The sequence below is a fragment of the Amblyraja radiata genome, unplaced genomic scaffold (assembly GCF_010909765.2).
Source record: "Amblyraja radiata isolate CabotCenter1 unplaced genomic scaffold, sAmbRad1.1.pri S120, whole genome shotgun sequence".
NCBI lineage: Eukaryota > Metazoa > Chordata > Chondrichthyes > Rajiformes > Rajidae > Amblyraja > Amblyraja radiata.
In genome coordinates this window covers 55826-63198 of record NW_022630106.1, presented here as the reverse complement: position 1 = coordinate 63198, position 7373 = coordinate 55826, and the positions used below count along the sequence as shown (strand labels likewise).

General features: G+C 48.0%; 1 long non-coding RNA gene across 1 annotated transcript; it reads right to left on the bottom strand.

Annotated features, from left to right (window-relative positions):
• Nucleotides 1-263: 263 nt before the first annotated feature.
• LOC116969196 lies at nt 264-5684 on the bottom strand. The gene is made up of 4 exons (XR_004410673.1): nt 5532-5684; nt 3216-3220; nt 2479-2484; nt 264-274 (listed from the first exon to the last, which is right to left on the bottom strand). It is a non-coding gene; the product is annotated as an uncharacterized LOC116969196 (long non-coding RNA).
• Between the last annotated feature and the right edge of the window lie 1689 nt (nt 5685-7373).

Here is a 7373-nt window from a genome sequence, read left to right as displayed (position 1 = left end):
TGCAACTGGTCCAAAACGCCGCAGCGAGACTCCTGACGGGCACCCGAAAAAGGGACCACATCACCCCGATTCTGGCCTCTCTCCACTGACTCCCTGTGCGGTTCCGTATACATTTCAAAACCTTCCTCTATGTCCACAAAGCCCTCAATGGGCTTGCCCCCTCCTTCATTAAAAGTCTTCCCACCCACCACTCTACCTCCAGGTCCTTCAGATCGGCCGACTTGGGGCTGCTGAATATCCCGCGGTCTAGGCATAAGCATAGGGGCGATCGCAACTTTGCAGTTGCAGCTCCTAGACTGACCCTTCCCATCAGAAGTGCCCCCTCCATCGACTCCTTTAAGGCAAGACTAAAAACTTATCTATACTCTCAAGCCTTTCATGACGTCCACTGAGCGAGGGCTATATGTATTTAGTTTGTTTGTTTATACTATTCTTATAACAAATGTAAAGCACTTTGGCCAACGAGAGTTGTTTTTTAAATGTCCTATATAAATATTTTAAATCTATCTATCTATATTACTAAATCTCTGATCTTGACCGCTTTTGGCTCACTGCGCTGCGATTTACGACAGAACGCCACAACCTACGGCCGTCATTTTTGGCTATCTCGCTGAAAGCCCCGCTCCGCCTTACGGGTGCGGAGGATTTTTTCCCATCGATGACAAATCAGAGAGATATTAATGTTTTTAAAACAATCACCATTCTCTCTGGTGCCCCTGCTGGAGGGAGGGGGCGGGACTATAAAACAAGGCACTACTTACTGCAAATGGTGGCTTGGGTGCTTTGCCTTGAAGTTGAAAGGCACTACTTACTTCAAATGGTGGCATGAAGTTGAAAGGCACCACTTACAGCAAAGGGTGGCTTGGGTGCTTTGGCTTGAAGTTGAAATGCACTATTTACTGCAAATGGTGGCTTGGGAGCTTTGTTTTAAGGTTGAAAGGCACTACTTACTGCAAATAGTGGCTTAGGGGCTTTGGCTTGAAGTTTAAAATATTAACCATACTCTCTGCTGCCCCTGCTGGAGGGAGGGGAGATACTTTCTTGCAAATGGTTGTTTGAGTGCTTTGGCTTGAAGTTGTAAGGCACTACTTACTGCAAATGGTGGCTTGTGTGCTTTGCTGGAAGTTGAAAGGCACTACTTAATGCAAATGATGGCTTGGATGCTTTGGCTTTAAGTTGAAAGACACTACTTACTGCAAATGGTGGCAAGTAGTTGAAAGGCACTTCCTACTGCAAAGGGTGGCTTTTGTGGTTTGGCTTGAAGTTGAAATGCACTATTGACTGCAAATGGTGGCTTGGGAGCTTGGGTTTAAAGTTGAAAGGCGTCATCGTCCGCAGCCTTCGGTCCACGTCTCCCTTCGCAGTTGCTTCTAGCACCTTGTCGACGTCCGCGTCGAACTGATGCCAGACTGCTGTCTTGCAGGCCTCAGGCCATTTGACTCGAACCTTCTCCGGAGAACTGTTCCGAGGGACTAGTTGCGCCACTTCGAGGCTTCGGGCTCTATGGGGGTGATACCGGGCCCATCTCCTCCTGCGTCTCGCCAGGTAAAATACCCGTGCGTTCCTATTTCCTGGAACAGAAGCATCAAACATCAGCAATATAGAGGAGATGGGAAAAACACCACATTGAAGGTTCATCGGACGGCGTTACCGGGGGAGAACGTCCGCGTCGAACTGATGCCAGACTGCCGTCTTGCAGGCGTCAGGCCATTTGACTCGAACCTTCTCCGGAGAACTGTTCCGAGGGACTAGTTGCGCCACTTCGAGGCTTCGGGCTCTATGGGGGTGATACCGGGCCCATCTCCTCCTGCGTCTCGCCAGGTAAAATACCCGTGCGTTCCTATTTCCTGGAACAGAAGCATCAAACATCAGCAATATAGAGGAGATGGGAAAAACACCACATTGAAGTTGAAAGGCGTCATCGTCCGCAGCCTTCGGTCCACGTCTCCCTTCGCAGTTGCTTCTAGCACCTTGTCGACGTCCGCGTCGAACTGATGCCAGACTGCCGTCTTGCAGGCCTCAGGCCATTTGACTAGTTGCGCCACTTCGAGGCTTCGGGCTCTATGGGGGTGATACCGGGCCCATCTCCTCCTGCGTCTCGCCAGGTAAAATACCCGTGCGTTCCTATTTCCTGGAACAGAAGCATCAAACATCAGCAATATAGAGGAGATGGGAAAAACACCACATTGAAAACAAAAAGCTATGGTATACCTATGTAACTCAAGAACCAAATAACAAGCGCAGGAGTAGACCACCTGACCTCTTGTCTGACCTGCATTCCAAATGCCTTTTAGCTGATCTACCCAAAGACCCAATTCATCATCTGTGCCAGATACTCGAAGCTTTCAAATCCCCTGATCAGAGTATCATTATTCCAGACCAAACAACGTCAACGCACAACATCCACGCCTCATCTGACTGGAGGCGCCAACTCACAGGAAAGGGAGGAAATACCCTCGGATGGGGAATTACCGCCACACTCTGCTGGCCCTCTTCCAAACACAACCCTGCCACCCAGGACGAAAACTTCCACATCGCTATGATACTCACTAGCTGGAAGGGGAAATCAACCATTTCATGGGCCAATTGCAAATATCTCAACTCTACTGGAAACTGTAGTCCCCACTGTCCCCATGACACAGCCCTGGAGTTCCCATTCCACAATAGAAGGATTATATCCCAGGCCTGGACTCTGCAGGGTGTCCATGATGTCAGGTGATGTCTGCAGTACCACCACCAGTCCCACTTCATAGTAGAATCATCCGTCTCATCTCTACAGGACGCTGCTCAAACCCACCCAAAGGTTCATCGGACGGCGTTACCGGGGGAGAACTGAAGACGTCAGGCGCGACGAGTGGCCCAGTAGGAGGGTGAACTGGGTTCATGCCTACAGCCCTTCAATAAAGGTGAAGTCGCCCCTCGGGACACAAAGATGTCTGAGGAGAGGGTGGTCAGTGCACAGGAACTGCACCAGGACATCGAGCTCGCGGGCGGACCAAATTTGGACTTTGAAAATGCCGATGCCTACATGTGCTAAAAGAATTTCACTGTACAGTTACATATTGAACTACTGAACTGTTGACCACCACATATGTTCCTCTCAGCACTCAGCTCTCCAACTGATTTATCCTCAACAAACAGTGATGATCCTTTTCTATCTTGCAGACATTCTCTATTATCATAGCTGAAAGATACAATTCTGCATTAAATGGTACTACCTCTGCTCCTAAACTATCCCAGCTGTGGACAGGTGATCTCTCTCTACCTTTAAACAACCTCTAACGTCTGAATCAAACATAATTGTTTATCTTACCGTTGTGTGGGATCGGGACAAGCACAAATCACTACCATTATTTCTACAGTGTAATAAAGACAAAGTGCATTTACTTCATTGATTAAAATAGTAAATACTGAAAACAGTGGAAAGTGCAATGTTGGATGACCCATTATCAGAACTGGGACTGTAATCAAATGCCGATCAAACTGCTGAGTGTTTCCAGCATGGCAGCTTATTCCTCAGACCTTCTGGAATAGCAATGTTTCTTTAAATTTCCTTGGCCAAAAAAAGTTGCAAAAGTCACGTCATCCTGGTCAATAGATTTGTGCAAATATACCACTCATATACCCGACAGTCCCAACTCGCTAGTTCTCGGTTCATTATTCAAATATGTACAAAATGCCTTCCATGCTACAAATCCACAAAGTATATTTTCCTCTTGCCACCATTCTGTTGTACCGTCTCCTGGGGTCGCTCTCTCCGCTGTGACCAGAGGGCGACAAAAACGAACAACACTCATTTACTCTGGCAAGAGGAAGTTACTGGACAAAAATAAATGAAAACAGAAATAACAGGTTCAACATCTGACGCCCCAATTTAATTATAAATAATTACCGTGAATGTTCGGCCATTTTGTAACTGGAACAAACTCCAACCTTTACTTTACAAATTTATAGATCTGTGTCATTGAGCAACATGAATCTACACAAACCATCCAATGACAAAACTCAGCCTATTGCACTGTATCTGTTTATTTACGTGTGTGTATAAATTTATATATATTCTATGGTATATGGACACATTGATGGGCGGCGCGACGGACGTCTCAGCGGCCTCTGCAATCTGTCTGTGTGTTTTGTTTATCCCGTTGAGGGTATAGTTTGTAGTGGGCTTTTAAATGTGTATATGTGGGGTGCGGGGGGTAGGTGGGGAAACTTTTATATCTCTTCCCTTCACAGAGACCCGACCTTTTCCCTGGCGGGTCTCCGTTGTCGTTGGGGCCTAGCACCGTGGAGCGGCCTCCAGCTGGACCGACCTGGGGGCTCAAGTCACCGAGCTGCGGACCTACCATCGTGGAGCTGGCCAGCTTCGGAGCGTGAGGAGTTCAGAGTGTGGAGAGCTGCGGTGGCGCACGGCTGCGACCCGACTCCGGTGGATGGTGACACCGGGAGCTCGCGGGTCCCCGGTGGGAGACTGCTTTGCGGGGACCCGGCAACGGCGACTTCTCCCGCTCGAATTGCGGGGTTGAGAGTGACCTGTAGCGGGGTCTTACATCGCCCGGCGCGGCTTTGAATGGCCGCGGACTTGCTAGCGCCCGCCGGGGACTTTGACTTTGACTTCGGGAGGGGAATGGAGAGCAGGGGAGAGACAAGACTTTGCCTTCAATCACAGTGAGGAGGGATGCACTGTGATGGATGTTTGTGTAAATTGTGTTGGTGTGTGTCTTGGTTCTTTTCTTGTATGGCTGCAGAAACCAAATTTCGTTTGAACCTCATGTGAGGTTCAAATGACAAATAAATGGTATTGTATTGTATTGTATTGATCTGATCTGTATTGATGCCGACAATATTCTATTGTGCAGCAGCAAGCAAGAATTTCATTGTCCTATCTGGGACACATGCCAATAAACTCTTTAAGTAGGAACTGCTGATGCTGGAAAATCCAAGGTAGACAAAAGTGCTGGAGAAACTCAGCGGGTGCAACAGCATCTATGGAGCGATCCGGCCGAAACCCTTCTTCAGACTAGAAACTCTCTTGACTTGACGACCAGATGGCGATAAAAATGTGCAACTCTCCTTACAGAAGGCTCAGAAAGGCCTTTACTCTGGCAAATGAAGAGGTTTTTTCAGCAAAAATATCTGAAACCAGAAATAACAAGATGACAGTTTCATTATGAAATAGTTCCCTGAACATTGAGCCATTTAGCAAGTGCAAAACAAACTGGGACATTTGCTTTGACTCCAGCAGACTGCTCAGCTCATTCAACACATCACGTGTTGGTTACAACGTTATACAAGTGTGTGTGATGGATGCAGCATGAAACTCCACCAACACATCCAATGACAAAACGCAGCAGCAGCTGTTGCTCAACATGACTTTCCTGCTTCAAACTATCACTGGGACACATTTAGTCACAACAATAATTTCAATGTCCTCACAGGCAAGAGCAACTCACATTCAATGGGGGAATTTAACCCAAGTCTCTCCGCAAGATTAGAGCCGTCCACTGGGGAGCGGTGGACAAAATACTCACCGATGGATGGATGGATGGATGTCAATCTGATGTCCTCGCCCCCCGGCCCCGAGTCTCCCCGCCCGGACTGCCAGTACTTAAGATGGCCGCCTATGGCTTCACTCCCATTGACTTCAATGAGAGACTGCGAGTAGTTAAGATGGCCACCTATGGCTTCACCCCTCTTAACTTCAATTAGAGACTGCCAGTAGTCAATTAGAGACTGCCAGTAGTTAAGATGGCCACCTATGGCTTCACCCCTATTGGCTTCAATGGGAGACTGCCAGTAGTTAAGATGGCCACCTATGGCTTCGCCCCTATTGACTTCAATGGACCCGCCCACTGGGGATCGGCGGACAAAATACTCACCGATGGATGTCAATCTGCTGTCCTCGCTACCCGGCCCTGAGTCTCCCGACAGCGGCCCTGAATCCCCTCATCCGCCGCTGCAACAGGTCGGTCCAAATATACTCGAGAAGCCGAAGGAGCCGCCGCCCATCCGGTGACGTGCCAGACCGCGCACATGCGCACTGCGTCATCCATGCGGGGGCAGGACCGAGTCCGTCACCGGGAAGAAATTAAACAAACCCGCAGACGCTGCAAATGTGAAATAAAGGCCCGCAGATGCTGCAAATGTGAAATAAGGACGCGCAGATGCAGCAAATGTGAAATATAGACCCGCAGATGCTGCAATTCTGAAACAATGACCCGCAGATGCTGCAATTCTGAAACAAAGACCTGCAGAAGGGCGCGCCTCCGGGCGATGAAGTGGCAGAGGGGGAGAGTGATGACGAAGCTGCCCGGTGATTGACAACAGATGGGGGCGGAGCCCAGCGGCGCGGCGCCGACCTGAAACTCCAGCGCCCTGAATCCTGGCTCAGCTCAGACGGTGCTCGCGCCCCGACCCCTCCTCCGACCCCTCCTCCACGGCATTGTATAGGGCAGTTTTTGGGTAAAATTAGCAAATTAATAATATTAATATATCAAGGGGGGTAGGTAGTGTGTGTGGGTGTGGTTAGTGTGTGTGACGTCGCATGCCGCCGCCCCGCAAACACGGGTTGGGGGAACAGACACAACGGGTCTGCACTTGGTCGAGTATACTTTTAAAACTGTGTGTGTGTGTGGGTGTCATTTTGCCTGTGAAACGTATCTCCTCGAAAGCCAAATGCCGAAATGGGGACATTTTTACATATTTCAGTAGAGATTTTCCTTGTGATTTTAGAAATCCACTCCTCTGTACATTCCGTACATTATTTTCCCGACTTTTTAATTAAAATTGTTGACCAATCTGACCTTTGTTTTCAAAGCTGACCGCTGCCCAGCTGCTGACGTTTCAATAACAGAGACATTTTTACATCTGCTGGTAGAAATTTTCCTTATGATTGCAAAGATCCAATCCTCTATAAATTTGGTCAATTATTTCCCGAGATATTTACTAAAAAAAAAACTGACATTTAAAAAATATTGTGGCAAGGTCATGTTTGACTAATCTTCTTGAATTTTCTGAAGAGATTACACGGGAAATTGATGAGGGTAAAGCAGTGGATGTTGTCTATATGGACTTCAGTAAGGCCTTTGACAAGGTTCCACATGGAAGGTTGGTTAAGCAGGTTCAATTGTTGGGTATTAATGGTTGAGTTGCAAGATTGATTCAACAGTGGCTGAATGGGAAATGCCAGAGAGTAATGGTGGATGGCTGTTTGTCAGGTTGGAGGCCGGTGACTAGTGGGGTGCCTCAGGGATCTGTGTTGGGTCCACTGTTGTTTGTCATGTATATCAATGATCTGGATGATGGTGTGGTAAATTGGATTAGTAAGTATGCAGATGATACTATGATAGGTGGTGTTGTGGATAATTAAATAG